Consider the following 15641-nt stretch of genomic DNA (forward strand, 5'->3'; position numbering starts at 1 on the left):
GAACCTCGATCACCGTCAGTGTGTCCAGTGGAATCTACACCCCACAGGGATTGGATTCGCAGAAACCATCCGGGTCTAAAACACGCAAACAAACCCTTGCTTTACAGTGAGAAATTTCTTACTTACAGTTTCTTTAGGAACTGGTGTCTGCCCCACTTTCCTGTAATTATTTTTTCCGATGTAATTAGTGTGGATGCGTGAAACACTTCTACTGGTTGCTGTCACATCTCTTTGCAACAAAATATGTACATGGACTGAGTTATTTTTTAGAACAATCTGGCTTTTTAAACGTGTTTTTGTTTGTTTGTTTACGAGAGGGGAGGGGGCGAGGGAGAGCCCAGCACAGAGCCTGACGCTCACAACTGTGAGATCATGACCCAAGCCCACGTCCAGAGTCGGACCCTTAACGGACCGAGCCGCCCAGGCGGCCCTCATATTTTTAAAAATCCCCTTTTTGGCAATTTGGAAGCTTTCTCCCCGTCTGGCGCGAGGCAGCGGAGTAAGATCAGCACTGACTTGTGCAACGCAAGGGCAAGCAGGAAAGAACGACGGTAGAGAGTGACTGCGACACACAGAGCAGCCTGAAAAGTTTCACGGAAGAGCACATACCAACCAGATCCGTGGAAAACTAGCTGTGCCTCCTGAGTGCCCAGAAATGCCCCCGCCGCGGTATGGTGGCTCACCGTGTGGAGTCGCCGTCCCGACGGCGCAGTGGCTGGACCACAGGGATGGAGAAGACCATCTTCCCACCTGCGCACCCTGCCGGCGGCAGTGCGTCGTTCTACTCCATCACCTGTGCCTGGCACCTTACCCCCCCCCCCCTCCACCGCCCCCCCCCCGGTACGTTCTGCCCATCTAACGGAGAAGAAACGGCAGCTTGACGTTGCCTTGCCCTCCACGCCAAGAGACGCAACGCCTCACCATCTGCACGGCGTGGTCGTGCAGTGGTGGAAGCCGACATCTCCCAATTGCTCTAGCGGGCACGCGCCTGTGTCCATCCAGACGCCGCGGTCTTCCCCACCCCCACTCCAAAAGGGCTCTCGTTCCCCCCATTCAACCAAACGTGGGCTCAACATGCCCACGGATGTGCAGGCAGCTCCACCTGTGTCCTCACCTCCACGCGGCACCAGACAGAGCGGAGGCCCCCAGGGACCCCGGGAGGCTCCCTCTGACAGGAGTCGTCTTCTCCTTTCCTGCACGGCTCCCGGGTGGTGCTCGTGCCAAGGTCAGCCTGGAGGCACAAAGGGACCTAGGCAAGGGTCTGGGTTTTTCTATTTCCTCAAAGAATGTACATGAGATTGGAATGCTCTGTTCCATAAATTTCTAGGTAGAACGTCTTCCTGCGGTCACCTGGCCAGGTGTTTTCATTGTTCTGGGATCAGTCAAGTTTTCTACTTCTTAAGTCAATTTTGGTTAAGTTTTATTTGCGATAATTTATCTATTTCACCTAAAATTTTCAAATTTGTTGGCATCAGTTACTCTTAACATTATCTTACCAGTTTAATGTCTGTGGAATTTATATATACCTGGGGCCTCTTTTTTCAATCTGAGTATTGTCTCTTTGTTCTCTCACCCTTGCTGTAATCTTGCCGGAAGTCTGACCATTTGAATTTTCAAAGAGCCAGCTTTGGGCTTTATTATCCTCACTACTTACTATGCGTTTTCCGTGTCGTGAGTTTAGGCTCATGTTCAGTTCCTTCCTTCCGGCCTTCATTTTTCCTCAGAGCGACAGGCCCGTTTACCGTGCCCAAACCCAAAACTTCCCTTCTACCCGGCGTCCCAGGCTCTCTGGCTTACTGGAAGGCTTCTCCCCTAAGGTGATGCCACTGTTGTCTCCCCTGCAGAATCGCGGTCAGCTCCCACGCTCCACGCCCACCGTGGTAAGATCTCCATCTTCAGAAGGGCTCATCAACCCCTCATATACTTCCAACTATCATCACACTCCTATGAACTATTATGGAATAATTTCTTGAAAATCTGTTCGTCTGTATTACTTTTAGAAGTTTTCTGTAGCGTCCCCTTCTTGTCTCTTTAATATTTCTCCTTGGATAGTATAGTGTTATCCCTTCTTAGTGCTATTTAAGCCACCTCTGTGCCGAAGGCTCAAGACTTTTCTCCTCAGCCTGACCTCTTCCTGGGCCATCAGTGTTCTGTATGCAACCATCCAATGGAGGCTTTCACTTGGATTCCTAACTGGCATCTCAAGATTCATGGGTCTAAAACAGAAGTCTTGATTTCTTGATCCCCCTTGGAGTCTTGATCCCCCTCCCCCAGGCCTTTCCGTCTCAATCCAGGGAACCTCTCTTCTCCTAATAGCTGAGGCAAAAACCTAGGAGGCATCTCTGATCTCTCTTGTCCCTCTATTCACACCCAATCAATCAGCAGTTCCTGTTGTCCTCCGTTCGGAATATAGCCCCAGGTTCTGCACCTGCTCCCGGGGAACCCCAGAGAACCCCTGCCCTGGGCCACCTGACTGCTACGTTAAAGCCCACACTCTTCAGAACTGCTGTGTTGTCATAGGGGATGCGACTTTGGGGGCTGCGTTTGGCTTTATGTGGGTCCTGTGTTGGCAGAAAAGTGGAAACCACTGGCCACGGGCAGAACCTTAGGAAGCAAGGAGTCCCCAAGGGCAGGCAGAGGAAGAGCTGTTTGCCAAAGAGAATGAGAAGCAGGAGATATACTGCTAACTGAAGAAGTGCAAAGACCATGTATAGAATGCTACTTGCCTAAAAGAGAATGGAAGTAGCAACACAGGCACATCCTTAATTTTGCAAAAGAAACACGTGACGCATAAACTAGGAACTAAGGAGATTCATGAACGCCCTCGAGAGTGGGAATGTGGTGGAAGGCGCTGGAGGGAGGAAGCGGCCAGTGACACTTCTGTGCACAGCTCTGACTTCTGAAATCACGCTGATATTTCACATATTCCAAGTAAAAGAAACAAGAGGAAACCTAACTTTATTCCCTATGAATAAAGCATTAATTACACTGAACAAGAAGTAACACAAATAACTTTCAATAGTGTTTTTACTCTACACCCTCAGTCTGAAGATATAAACACTCTAAATCTTAAACTCTAGTTAGAAAGTGTGTTTATCACAGTGGTATCGATCTAGCCACTGTGAAACTATTTTCTGCTATTACACACTTGAGCAAATGAGTAAACACATTTCAGATAATGTAAGTGTAGAGATGAGCGTGAAGCCGATGGTGACGAACAGGAAATGGAGTTATCAGCATGCACTTGCGGCTTCGGATACAGAAGCACAAACAATGGTACGAGTGTACGTGTGTGTAACGTAACGGTACTTTTCTACCCACGGATCTTAGCTCTATCTGGCGCAAGGGCCTTGAATCAAAGAGCCCAAGGGACAACGAGCACAGGTGAGCACCCAGCTCTTGGTTCTTAAACACCATCCCCACCAAAGGGAACCGAAAACTGCCAGCTTTGACTATGCTGGAGTGAGTGATGCTGGACTAGCCCTTCAAATACATGAAACTTCTTTCAGATGCCGATCAGTAAGCAGTGACACAGTGAAGGGGAGGCCAGTGACTGCTCCAGCTTTGTAAGGACACTTTACAGGATGGGGTGCAAGGCAGGGGGACCTGGACAGAGCAAGCAGACTGATCTGGCTGATAGAAGCAGATGGGAGTTCAGGCAGACTGGGTGGCTGATATTTACAGAAGAGGAAACCAGACAGGAAAGAGTCACTCAGAGAAAGCGCCCCAATAATCTGCACAGGTTCCCTCGAGCTTTAAGCTGAAATGCCCATGCACAGGCAATTATCAAGGAAAGAACTGTCCGTGTCCCAACAGAAGGAACTGGCAACTGCACAGAACACCCCGGTCCCCCAGTAAAGACATCAGAAGCTTTTCAAAGAGACCTTGAAAGGGTCAGGCAGATCCTCCGGGAGAGCGGTCATCTGCTGCAACAAAACAAGAGTTTAAGAAAAACACCAAGGAGGGGCGGGCCCACCTGCTGCAAACATTCACCAATCTCAGATATTTCATAATTCAAGAGCAGAAAGTCACCAGAAGTTTATAGTCAGGAAGAGATAACAAGTGAAAGCACATGATACTATTACAGACGTTTTAATGAATACTTTATATCGGTATTTAGTGTATTTATCATGTTGCCTTTACTTTTATTTTAGAGAATGTGAAAATACTGGCCACCGCCATCTCTCAAACCTTATTTTGCCCTGAACATCCCAAGCTACTCAAATGGAAACTCTAATCAAGGGGTTTCCAGGAACCTGAACGTCAAGACCCCGTCAAGACCCTGACTGGTCGTAGCTGGGGAACCCAGCGCTCACCCAAACGACTGCATCGCTGCACATGACATTGGTACGAGAAGTACGCATTGTAGAGCCTTCTGCAGGATCGTTCATCAACCACACAAGAGAAAAGGGCACTTTCACTGTATGTTTAGAGACACGGCCTCCATAGGCCAGGCATGTAGCATCTTCCCATGGAGCTCAGTGGACCTCAGCCTGGCTTCTCTAGCCGTAGGTGAGGGCCCAGGGCCCGGGGAACAGACTTGGACCAGCAAAGGGGAGAAAGAAATGGAGTCTGGACCAGGGCGGGGGAAGCTCACTATAGACTGCAGGCCGGTCTGCACCCAGTGTTTCTATGGCCCTCGAGCTAAAATTGGTCATTCTTTTTTTCTAAAGCTTTATAAAAATAAATGTTAAAAAACTGTCATATATTTGTGTGTGTGTGTGTGTGTGTGTGTGTGTGCGCGCGTGTGTGTGTGTGCGTGTGTGTGTGTATATGTATATATATATATACACATACGTATATACATACCTATGACAAAGACTATGAGAGGCCCAGAAAGCCTAAAATATCTGGCCCTTTACCGAAAACTTTGCTGAACCCTAGTCTAGACCAAGTCTGGCTCCCAAGGGAACCAACCCCTCAAGAAACCAAGCTGGGGTGCTAAACGGCAGTAGCCAGAAGCAGACTCCTGAACACTCCATCTGTTTCTAAGTTTAAGCTCTGCCTTCCAGCTGCTGCAGCCGCACGGAGCCTCAGCCACGGTTACAAGTTCGATTACCCCCCAGCCCTCCGGTGCCCTCGTCCTCGCCAAGGCAGCGGGACCTCACTGGGCAGGGCTGGCGAGGGGCCTAAAGACAACGGCCCGGGCCAGCCTCCTCTGCAGGGCCCGTTCTCCCCTCTCCCCAAAAGAGGCTCTGCTCCTCTGAGACATGCCTGCAATTTAGAAAGGTCAGCTTAATAACAGAACTTGAACAAGTCACTATTCTTCCCCACAAGCCACCTACACATGGACTGTATCAAAATACAAGCTCACTTTACTTAACCGTGACACTCTGCCAGTTTTACCTTCTCAACAACCACAATCTTTCAGTTCTTGGTCCCATAAAGTTCAGTACCTTCGACGGTCCAGGCACTGTTCTGATAATGGGTCCCTGCCCTAATTCCAGGGAATCAGAGGGTCTGCAGAAGCGGCCCGATCACAAAATCACAAGTAAAAAAAATACGTTCTGGAACCGAAAAGCGCCAAGAAGAAGCTAAAATAGGAAACTGTGGCGGAGGGTGGGGGGAGCAGGGAGGGCTGCTTGGGCCAAAATGACAAGGGAACAGCTCCCTAAGGAGATGACATTTGTGCAGAGGTCTTTCCAAGCTAAGGGAACAGAGGGTCTGACAGGAGGAGTTCTGTGTAGCACAGGCCAAGGGGGGGCGGGGCAGAGGGAGAAAGAAGGTGGCAGATGGGGCAGCAGCAGAGGGGAGTGGCCAGAGCGGCAAGACCGTATAGACTTGGTCTCAGTTCCCTACAAATAACTGCCAGCTCGGTGGCATCATCCTCCAGGTCTGGGTCGGAAGTGTAAGCCGGAGGCTGTCCACACTCCTGGGCTTGCGGCCCCTTCCCTGCACCTCTACAGCCTTCCCATCATCCTCTCTTCTCCTAGATTCCACCCCTCCCGCCTCCCTCTTACACAGACTCTATCCTTACACTGGGCACACCAAATAACCCAGGGTGATCTGCCCCTACCGCCACTTAAGGTCAGACGTATTTAGAGGTTCCAGGGGTTAAGGCATGGACAACTTTGGGGGGCCGTTATCCAGCCCACCACACACTTTATTCCTGAGGATTACTTAAAACAGGACTGGGCTGTGTTGTGGGGGGACATGCTAACGTGCTACAGTGGGACAGGGGTGGACTCAGGGATGTATCAGCAGATTACTACTAATACATACTTCCTATTTCTTCAAAAGAAATACTATCTATAGAGCCTAAAATATTACTTGGGATTTTTTTTTTTAATGGAAATAGGGTTAGAAATGAATTAGCAACAGCCAAAAATTTCTTCTTCAGAAAGGCCGTGGGTACTCTTGAGTCCTTTTTAATGGCATCTCTGGCATGCTCAAATGAAAAACTTAAAATTAATTATAACATTAAGAGCTTATATTAGGAAAGAAAAAGGGTTTAAAAATCAATGAACTAAGCTTCCACCTTAAGAAGCTAGAAAATACGGAATAAATTAATACCAAAGCAAATAGAGGAAAGAAAAAAAAAAACTCAAAGCCAGTTCTTTGAAAAGATCAAAATAATAAATGTTTTATCAGAGTTTAAAAAAAAGACACAAATTATCAATATCAAAAGTGAAAGATATCACTGTAAGTTCAGTCGATATTAAAAAGATAATAAAGGAATATCATGAAATTTATGCCAATAAATTTGAACACTTAGATAAAAACAGATAATTTCTTTACGACACAAACTACCCAAACTTAAGAAGAAACTGACAACTTGAACAGCCGTATGACCACTAAAGTGATTAAATTCACAGTTAAAAATCTTCTCACAGAGAAAATTGGACCAGATGACTCGGATTTTACCAAATAACTAAATAAGAAATAATACCAATTCTATTCAACCTCTTCCAGCAAAACAGAAGAAATGAAATTGGAACACTTCCCAATTCATTTGATGAGACCAGCAATACCCTCACACCAAAAACAGACACAGACACTACAAGAAAACTACCCCTCATCAATTTCTCTCCTAAACACAGTTGTAAAATTCTTGAACCGAATTGTAGCATACCAAATCCAGCAATATATAAAAACAGGAACACATCATGACCAAGAAGGGTTCATTCCAGGAATACAAGGTTGTTTAATAGCTGAAAATCAATCGATAAGTAACCATTTTAAAACACTGGGGAAAAAAGGTATCATCTTAATAGATGCAAAAGAAAGAGATTTGACAAAATTCAACACTTATTCATGATAAAAATAAAAAAACCTCAACAAACTTGGAATAGAACTGTTTTCAACCCAATTAAAAGCAAATTTATGAAAATACTACAGCAAACATTATACTTATTGGTGAAAGACTGAATGCCTTCCCTCCCCAGCTGAGACAAGGCCAGGACGGACATTCTCATCACCTTTATTCAGCACTGTAATGAAGGTCTCAACTGATGTAATTAAAAAAAAAAAAAAAAAAAAAGGCCAACATACTGAAAAGGAAGAAGTAAAACTGGCTACAGATGACTATCTACATAGAAAAATCCCAAGGAATCTACAAAAAAAAATGATTCGTAGAACTAAAAAGCGAGGTTAATAAAGTTGCAGGATACATAGTTAATATATGAAAATCAACCGCATTTCCACATGCTAATAATAAAAAACCAGAAGTCTAAATAAAAAATGCCACTTACTGTAGCACCAAAAAACATGAAATACTTGGGAATAAATTTAACAAATATGTCCAAGACATGTACCCAGTAACTGACACTGAACAGCATAGACAGCCTTGGGTATAAATCACATGTATATGGTCAATTGATTTTTTAGGAAGGTCCTAAGTTAATTCAATGGAGGAAAAGTTAACCTTTTCAATAAATGGTGCTAGAAGAATTGGATATGCACATGCAAAAAAGTTGTGTGTGTTTTTTTTTTTTTTTTTAACCCTGTGGTATAATACAAAATATATTTGGTCTTTTTCACAGGATCCTGGCACAGAGCTCTAAAAATCCTTGAAATATCCTGAGTGATAGAAGTGTTTTTATTTTTATTCATAATGAGCCCCTCTCGACCACACCTGAGTTTATGCTAATGAGGTGACTGTTGGAAGGCCTCTGAATGGCTTCCCAATGGAGGCTGGTCACCAGAAAGACCAAGCCATAGTTAGAGGGTTGGGATTCTCAGCCCCACCCCTCAACCTGTGGGGAAGGGAAGGGGCCAGAGATTGAGTTCAGTCACCAAAGGCCAAGGTTTTAATCAATCATGGCTATGTAATGGAACCTCCATAGAAACCCATAAACAATGGGGTTCAGGGAGCTTTCATACTATTGAACACATGTGTTAGGAGGGTGGCAGGCCCAAAAGGGGACATATTCTCAACACCAAATTAGGGGGTGAGGGGAGGGTCTCCACACCAATTCTCCAATTAGCTATACCAACTGAGTGTCCAACAATTTAATTCAATCTTGATGCTAACTCGACATTAGTACAGACCCTATAGGTTAAGGGCTCAGTCCCACGAGACTGCTTTCACATCACATGCCAGACACTAGTCCCAGGAAGCACCCAAAATTTTAACTGACAAGCTATGAATTCAAGGGTCTCCAAAAACTCCTCCTCAGGTTCACTAATTCACTAGGATCATCCACAGAACTCAGGAAAACCCTTTACTTACATTTACCAGTTTATTGAAAAGGATACACCTCAGGAAGAGCCCAACAGAAGAGATATACAGAGCAGGGTACAAGGAAGGGGAAACATGGAGCTTCCATGCCCTCTCTGGGCACACCACCTTGCCAAAACATCGATGTGTTCACCAACCTGGAAACTCCCCATTGTTTATGGGGTATTATAGAGTTTTTATTACATAGGCACAATTGATTCAATCATTGGCCTTTGGTGATTGAACTCAATCTCCAGTTCCTCTCCCCTCTCCAGAGACTGGGGGGAGTAGGACTGAAAGTTCTAACCCTCTAATCCCATGATTGATCTTCTTGGCAACCAGCCCATACCCTAAAGCTATCTAGGACCCCTGGAACCCCAGACTTGAATCAACTCTTTAGTATACGAAAGGCACTCTTCCCACTCAGGAAATTCCCTGGGTTTTAGGAGTTCTGTGCCAGCAATCTGGGGCAAAGACCAAATGCATATTTTATTATACCACAATACCTAAATCTACATCTTGCAACATAAACGAAAATTAACTCAATGCATCAAAGGTCTAAATGTAAAATATAACAACTAAAAAAACTTCTAGAAGACAACATAGTTTGAGAAAGTCTTTGTGCTGTGGAGGAAGAAAATATTTCTTAGCTCACAAAATAAGTACAAGCTCCATAAAATACAAATGGATAAATAAAACTTCAAATAAAAACTTTCGTTCTTCATAACAAACTGTTAAGAAAAAGGCAAGTTATAGAGTAGCAGAAAATACTTGCAAAACATACATGGGATAAAGGCCTTGTAGCAGGAATATGTAAAGAAGTCTACAACTCAGTAACAAGACATTCTGATAAAAACAAGGGGAAAAGATCTAGCTGAACACTTCACCAAAAACAAAAACAAATAGGGGCGCCTGGGTGGCGCAGTCGGTTAAGCGTCTGACTTCAGCCAGGTCACGATCTCGCGGTCCGTGAGCTCGAGCCCCGCGTCGGGCTCTGGGCTGATGGCTCAGAGCCTGGAGCCTGTTTCCGATTCTGTGTCTCCCTCTCTCTCTGCCCCTCCCCCGTTCATGCTCTGTCTCTCTCTGTCCCAAAAATAAATAAACGTTGAAAAAAAAAAAAAATTAAAAAAAATTAAAAAAAAAAAACAAAATACATGTGACAAAAAAGCACCGGAAAAGATGCTCACAACCATTAGCCATTACACAAAGTCAAACTAAAACCACAGTGACATATAACCACATGCCCATTACGATGCCTAAAATTAAACTTAAAACGGACAGCATCAAGCGCTGGCGGGGACGTGGAGCACCCAGAAGTCTCATACATTACTGGTGGGAATGCAAAGTGGCAGTCACTCTAGGAGACAGTTGGCAGTTTCTTACAAAATGAAACACAGGTATGAACTAGGAGACAGTTGGCAGTTTCTCACAAAGTGAAACACAGGTATGAAAACCCAATAATTCTACTCCCAAGTATTTATCCAAGAGAAATAAAAACTGTTCCCATAAAAAGACTTGTATGTGAATGTTCACAGAAGCAGTACTTACAAAAGTCAAACTACTGGAAAAACCCACAAGTAGATAAACCGTGGGCTATGCATACAACGGATCACTCAGCACATACAATGAACACGCCGCACTGAAACAAGACTACTGCAACACATCACACAGTGAACCTCAAAGCATTATGCTAAGTGAGGAAACCAAAAGCAACCATCACCTAGAGTAGGACTCCATTTAGGAGACACTGTTTGGGGTTTTTTTTTTAAGTTTCATTAAAACTTAAATGTCTACACCCAGCATGAGGCTGAACTCATGACCCTGAGGTCAAGAGTCACATGCTCTTCCTACTGAGCCAAGCCGGGTGCCCCAGAAGACATTTGAGAAGAGACAAAACTATCAGAAGAGCAAGGGAAAGAGGGGTCGAAGGGGTAAGAGTTGGGGAAGACACTAACAACAAACGGGCACGAGGAAGATTTTTAAGTGATGAACATCCTCAAGAGACCATACTATGACCATGGTCTAAATATCTGCCAACACTCGGCAACTATATACTTAGAATCAGAACTTTTTTTTTTTTTGAAGTTTTTATTTTATGTAAGTAATCTCGACGTCCAAAGTGGGGCTCAAACTCACAATCCCAAGATCAAGAGTCACACGCTCCACTGACTGAGCCAGCCAGGGGCCCCTAGAATTGGCGCTTTATTGCAAGTAATTCCGTATCTCAATAAAATAGATTATTTTAATTCAAAAAAACTGCTAGATAACAACAGAACCCTATGCTACACTATTAGGAATCTGTGGGCATCTACCCTTTTACTTTATTTATCAAACTTCCTAGGGGACTGACATTTAAGCACATAAATACAACTTAGCCTGATATTCTGAAACAGGATCAAACAGAGAACTTCACTGGTCAGAGGCCCCACATGACAACTGTCTCCGCTTGAACAATACGCACAACATTCAATAAAGCATGTTGACAGTTTTAGTGAGAAGTTTGTAGTCAAATCATAATTTAGTAGAATTCAAAAGCAGAAGCAAAACTACCTTTACTTTAAAAAAAAAAACCCACACTAGTATGTATAATTCAGCGAAACACTCAATTTAGAGTTCTACATACAAGATCAATTACCAAGAATTGTTATAATCTATTTTAGTAATTTCAAAGGAAAAAAGAATCCTTAAATCCTTATTCTCAGTAATTTCTCATAAAATCTCATTTCAAAAATTTGATGGTAAAACCAATACACATGTCCTTTAGTACCTAGTGTTAGAACACCAGAACAAAGATAAATGGCGAGGGTTACATATTCACATCAACTTCCGTACCCAAAGAACTTTTTCACAATTTCATTAGAGGCAATATATTAAAATTGTGAAGCAGAAGTATTTCCGCTTTCCTTTGTGCGTGTATGTGTGTAAGAAACGTATGTGTGTAAGATAAACATTTTAAATGAACGGGGTGCCTGAGTGGCTAGGTCAGTTAGGCGTCTAACTTCGGCTCAGGTCATGATCTCGTGGTTCACAGGTTGGAGCCCCGCGTCGGGCTTTGCGCTGACAGCTCAGAGCCTGGAGCCTGCTTCCAATTCTGTGTCTCCCTCTCTCTCCGCCCCTCCCACGCTCGCTCTCTCTCTCTCAAAAATAAAATAAAAACATTAAAAAATATTTTTTTTTCATTTTAAATGAACAAATAATATGTAGACTGTGCAGGGAAGACAGCACACAGTTTGGCCGATCTCTGATCTAATCTACACAGCCCGGGCTTCATGTGAACTTGGACTATCAAGATGACAGGTCTCAGTATTCTAAGAGAAGAACGGGCGAGCTGTGAACCCAGAAGCGGGGTGTCTAACCCACAAGGAAGCGTATGCTTCAGTGATTCCCAAGCTGGAGTCGTGCTGAGGATATGGCATGGTATCTGAAAACACGTATGTACCGGAAACAGCATGCACAGCCAAGATAATTACACTTTTTCCTCTATCTAGATGTCATTGTGAATAACTGAAGATTCACTTAAAAACACTGCTAAACCGAGAGTGGCATTCTGACATCACAGAACTTCTCAACCAACGTAGCACCACTATGATGCCTGTGTACGCTAAATGTTCAGAATTTAAAAGAGAGACCTCATGCTCCAAAGGATTAGAAGTCACTGGTATGGTCAAAACACCAACCACCACCTGCCCTAGGGGTCAGGAGTAGTTCCAGCTGAGCCACCACCTTCAACCAGGCCCTTAACCTCACAGGGATTCTGTACAATGAAGGCATCTGACTTGTTCTGTAAAGTCCTCTTATTCTAAAAATTTTCCAGTAACAGTACTGTTATTGTTGTAACAATAATTCAGAAACTCAGTTAATGGCACAATTTCAGGAGCCAAAACCAAAACATACTAACATACCTGGTGATTTGTTTTTCCAAAATTACTTACTTTATAATATATTTGTTTGCTTGATACGACTCGCTACTGTAAGATCATTATTTTACAGACAGCGTGGCGGTGGCGACAAGAACACAGGGCTCCTAGGCCACCATCTCACCAGAGCCGCGTGCACAGCTCCAGTCTAACGGCCTGACATCCTACACACGCCGCTCCCTCTCTCAACACGCGCTTCCCACGGGCTACCACAGTCCCCAGGTCACTTTAAACAGTGCCTCCTTGTATCAGTGTGCGTATCTGCCTGCATCTGTACAGTGAAATACTGGAAGGATTGAAAAGAATCTAATAAAAATTCATATTTTTATTAGGAGAAGAATGAGCAGGGGGTAAGGGTGGGATTTCTCTCTTTGTATACATTTCACACATTTTGTATGCATTTTGACTTACCGCCTATTTTTTTTTAAATAAAACTTTATTTTAAAAATTGGAATGTAAGCGAAATACGGTTATTGAGTTTAAAACAGTCTATTTAAAGGGGAAGTCAGAAATCACTCCATCCAACCTCCAGAGCACCTAGGGATTGCTTTCATGGTGCTTACTCATCTGCTTTCTGGCGTATTAGGAAAAGGACGTAAAAAGAATGAGCAGAAGTCAGGGGCCAGAGACACGATCAGGGCACAGGGGGCGGTGGAAGACAACTCAGAGAAGCCGCACACCATCCAGCGGCCCCTGACTCACGGGGAGAAGGTGGGTTAATCTCAGCAAGTACACGCTGAGTCCCCCTTCTGGCCCAATTGCCCGAGCACAACGATGACCTTCAAAGAAGAAAAAAAAGGACTTCCTGTCCTCAAGAAATGGGAGGCAAGACCACTTCATAAGCCTTAGGTTTTGGGAAACAAACACATGCCCCTGGGATACAGATGGATGGAGAAGAGAACAGAAACCTCCAAGGGGGAAAAAGGGGAGGGAGACGGAGGGACTGGGTGGCAAGGCGGGGGGGGGGGGGGCCAAGAGAATAATCAGTAAACGAGGACACTGTTTTCAAGCATTTTGTTTTAGAATGTTACTACTCCAGAACAGAAATTAAACCTCTCATTTTTGAAAGTCTGTATTCTTCAACAATAATAAATGAGGCCTGACTAAATTCAGACTTTTATATTGGTGATAAAACCAGGATAAATGTAAGCATTCATTTTAACTATGCAAAAACATTTTACTTATCTGGACTTATAATTATCGTCCATATTAATAATGACATATCATTACCATAATGACATAATAACATATTAATAATGACAGACCTATCTCTCAAATATACGTAGGGAAAAAAGCCTTTCAGAGAAATCTGAACGAATGGCTCCACTATATACACTGAGTTACTAAAATAAATGACTTGCCCCAATTTCTCCTACAATTCAAACATTGGTTTTTGGGTTTTTTGTGTTTTTTTAACACAATACAGTAACAGGGGCGACTGGGTGTCTCAGTTGGTTAAGCGTCCAACTCGATTCCAGCTCAGGTCATGATCTCATGGTTCATGAGACAGAGCCCCGCATCAGGCTCTGCACGGACAGCCCAGAGCCTGCGTGAGAGTCTCTCTCTCCATCCCTCTCCCTCTGCCCCTTCCCTGCACACTCGCTTGCTCTCTCAAAATAAACTTAAAAAAACAGAGTGACAAATCTCATGAGTTAAAATATATAGATTATCCTGATCATGCAAAAGTTACAAAGCACATACAGCAAAGAAAATAAATCTGATTAACCCTCAAAAAAACAGTATTCAAGGCTAACTTGTTAATCTGGTAAGAAGCATTTGGTATATGATTTTGTATGTCCCCAAAAAGTCGACCTATAAAAAAAGAGCTGCAAACTGTACTAAACGTTAAGCCTTTTCCAAAGAATATTAATGACGTGAAGCAAAACAAATGGGCAGCAAAGGAACAGGTAAAATACAAAGAAATCTACCAGCAGTCAGTGTTACAGTGGCCAGGCCCATTACCAGGAGACGGTAACACCACTTCCCTCCTGCCTTCACAGTGTCACTGTCACCGCTCAAACGTTCCTACCACTGCACCTTCCTCGGAGGCCCCCAGACCGCTCTGCGTCCCTCTTCCCAACGAGGCCCCAGCAGCCCTCAGAGGTCCTAAGTGCGGGGACGGCCATCGCCACGTGTGAGCCTCAGTCACCTGGACACATATTCACCTGGTCCTAGACTCACAGATAACGAGGGTCCTAACTGTCTCAGGGCGAGTCCTCCACATTTGGTTGATTGTACGCGAAGCCCTCATGAAAACAAGCAGCTCTGGCGCAGCGGCCACCGCGGGGGGGGGGGGGGGGGGGGGGGGCCAGCTTCCCCCGCCCTCCCCTCCCTGGCAGCAGACAGCGCTCCCTGCGGTGACGGGGTGAAGATGGCTAGAAGGCCCTCACCCAGGCAGCTCGGGAAAACGATCCCCCTCCCACCCCCGCCACTACCCAAGTGCAGTCAAACTAACGTTGTCAGGTGTCCCGCGTTCCACCGAAAGCCACAACAGAACTCATTTACACAGAATGTTTCCTCAATACCACAAAGTTCTGCAGTACTTTAAGGTGGAAGCCACAGAGGCCGAAGCCCGAACGCCTGAGGACTCTTAAGAACGAAACTGATGAGCACTGGCCACAACAAAGCCACCTCCCGAAACTCGTCGTCTTAAGTAGTGTTGTGTTCCCAGCATCGTGCTGGGGGTACTCGACGGGTTTGGTACTTGCTGAATGAATGAAGCACCGTAGGTCATTCCCTCATATGCTTAAGTATCTGCAGGGGATTATCTCATTTCTATTTTTACTGGAAAAAAAAAATGTTTATGCTTCAGCCAACTTCTACGTTCATCTGCTTGTTGGTAAACGGCGATGATACTGCATGTTATCAGCATTTGCCTTAATCGTCTGCAGCTTTTACTAGTTTTACTAATTGGAAAAGATTCATTCAATCTCAGGGCGTAGAAATAATTACAAACACGAAAAATGCAGGACGACTTAGTCTTTAGCTGTTGGTAATACAGTACAACCGGGGGGGAAAATTCATCATACCTTTTGCTGCGGTGGATGCCAATTTAAAAATACAAT

At 44.4% G+C, this 15641-nt stretch overlaps 1 protein-coding gene across 10 annotated transcripts in view; it reads right to left on the reverse strand.

Annotated features, from left to right (window-relative positions):
* AUH (AU RNA binding methylglutaconyl-CoA hydratase) overlaps positions 1-15641 on the reverse strand; it is a 358634-nt gene that overhangs the window by 332533 nt on the left and 10460 nt on the right. The gene's annotated exons all lie outside the window — the stretch shown is intronic.

Source organism: Puma concolor, chromosome D4, assembly GCF_028749965.1.
Source record: "Puma concolor isolate L17-30 chromosome D4, mPumCon1.1.hap2, whole genome shotgun sequence".
Classification (NCBI taxonomy): domain Eukaryota; kingdom Metazoa; phylum Chordata; class Mammalia; order Carnivora; family Felidae; genus Puma; species Puma concolor.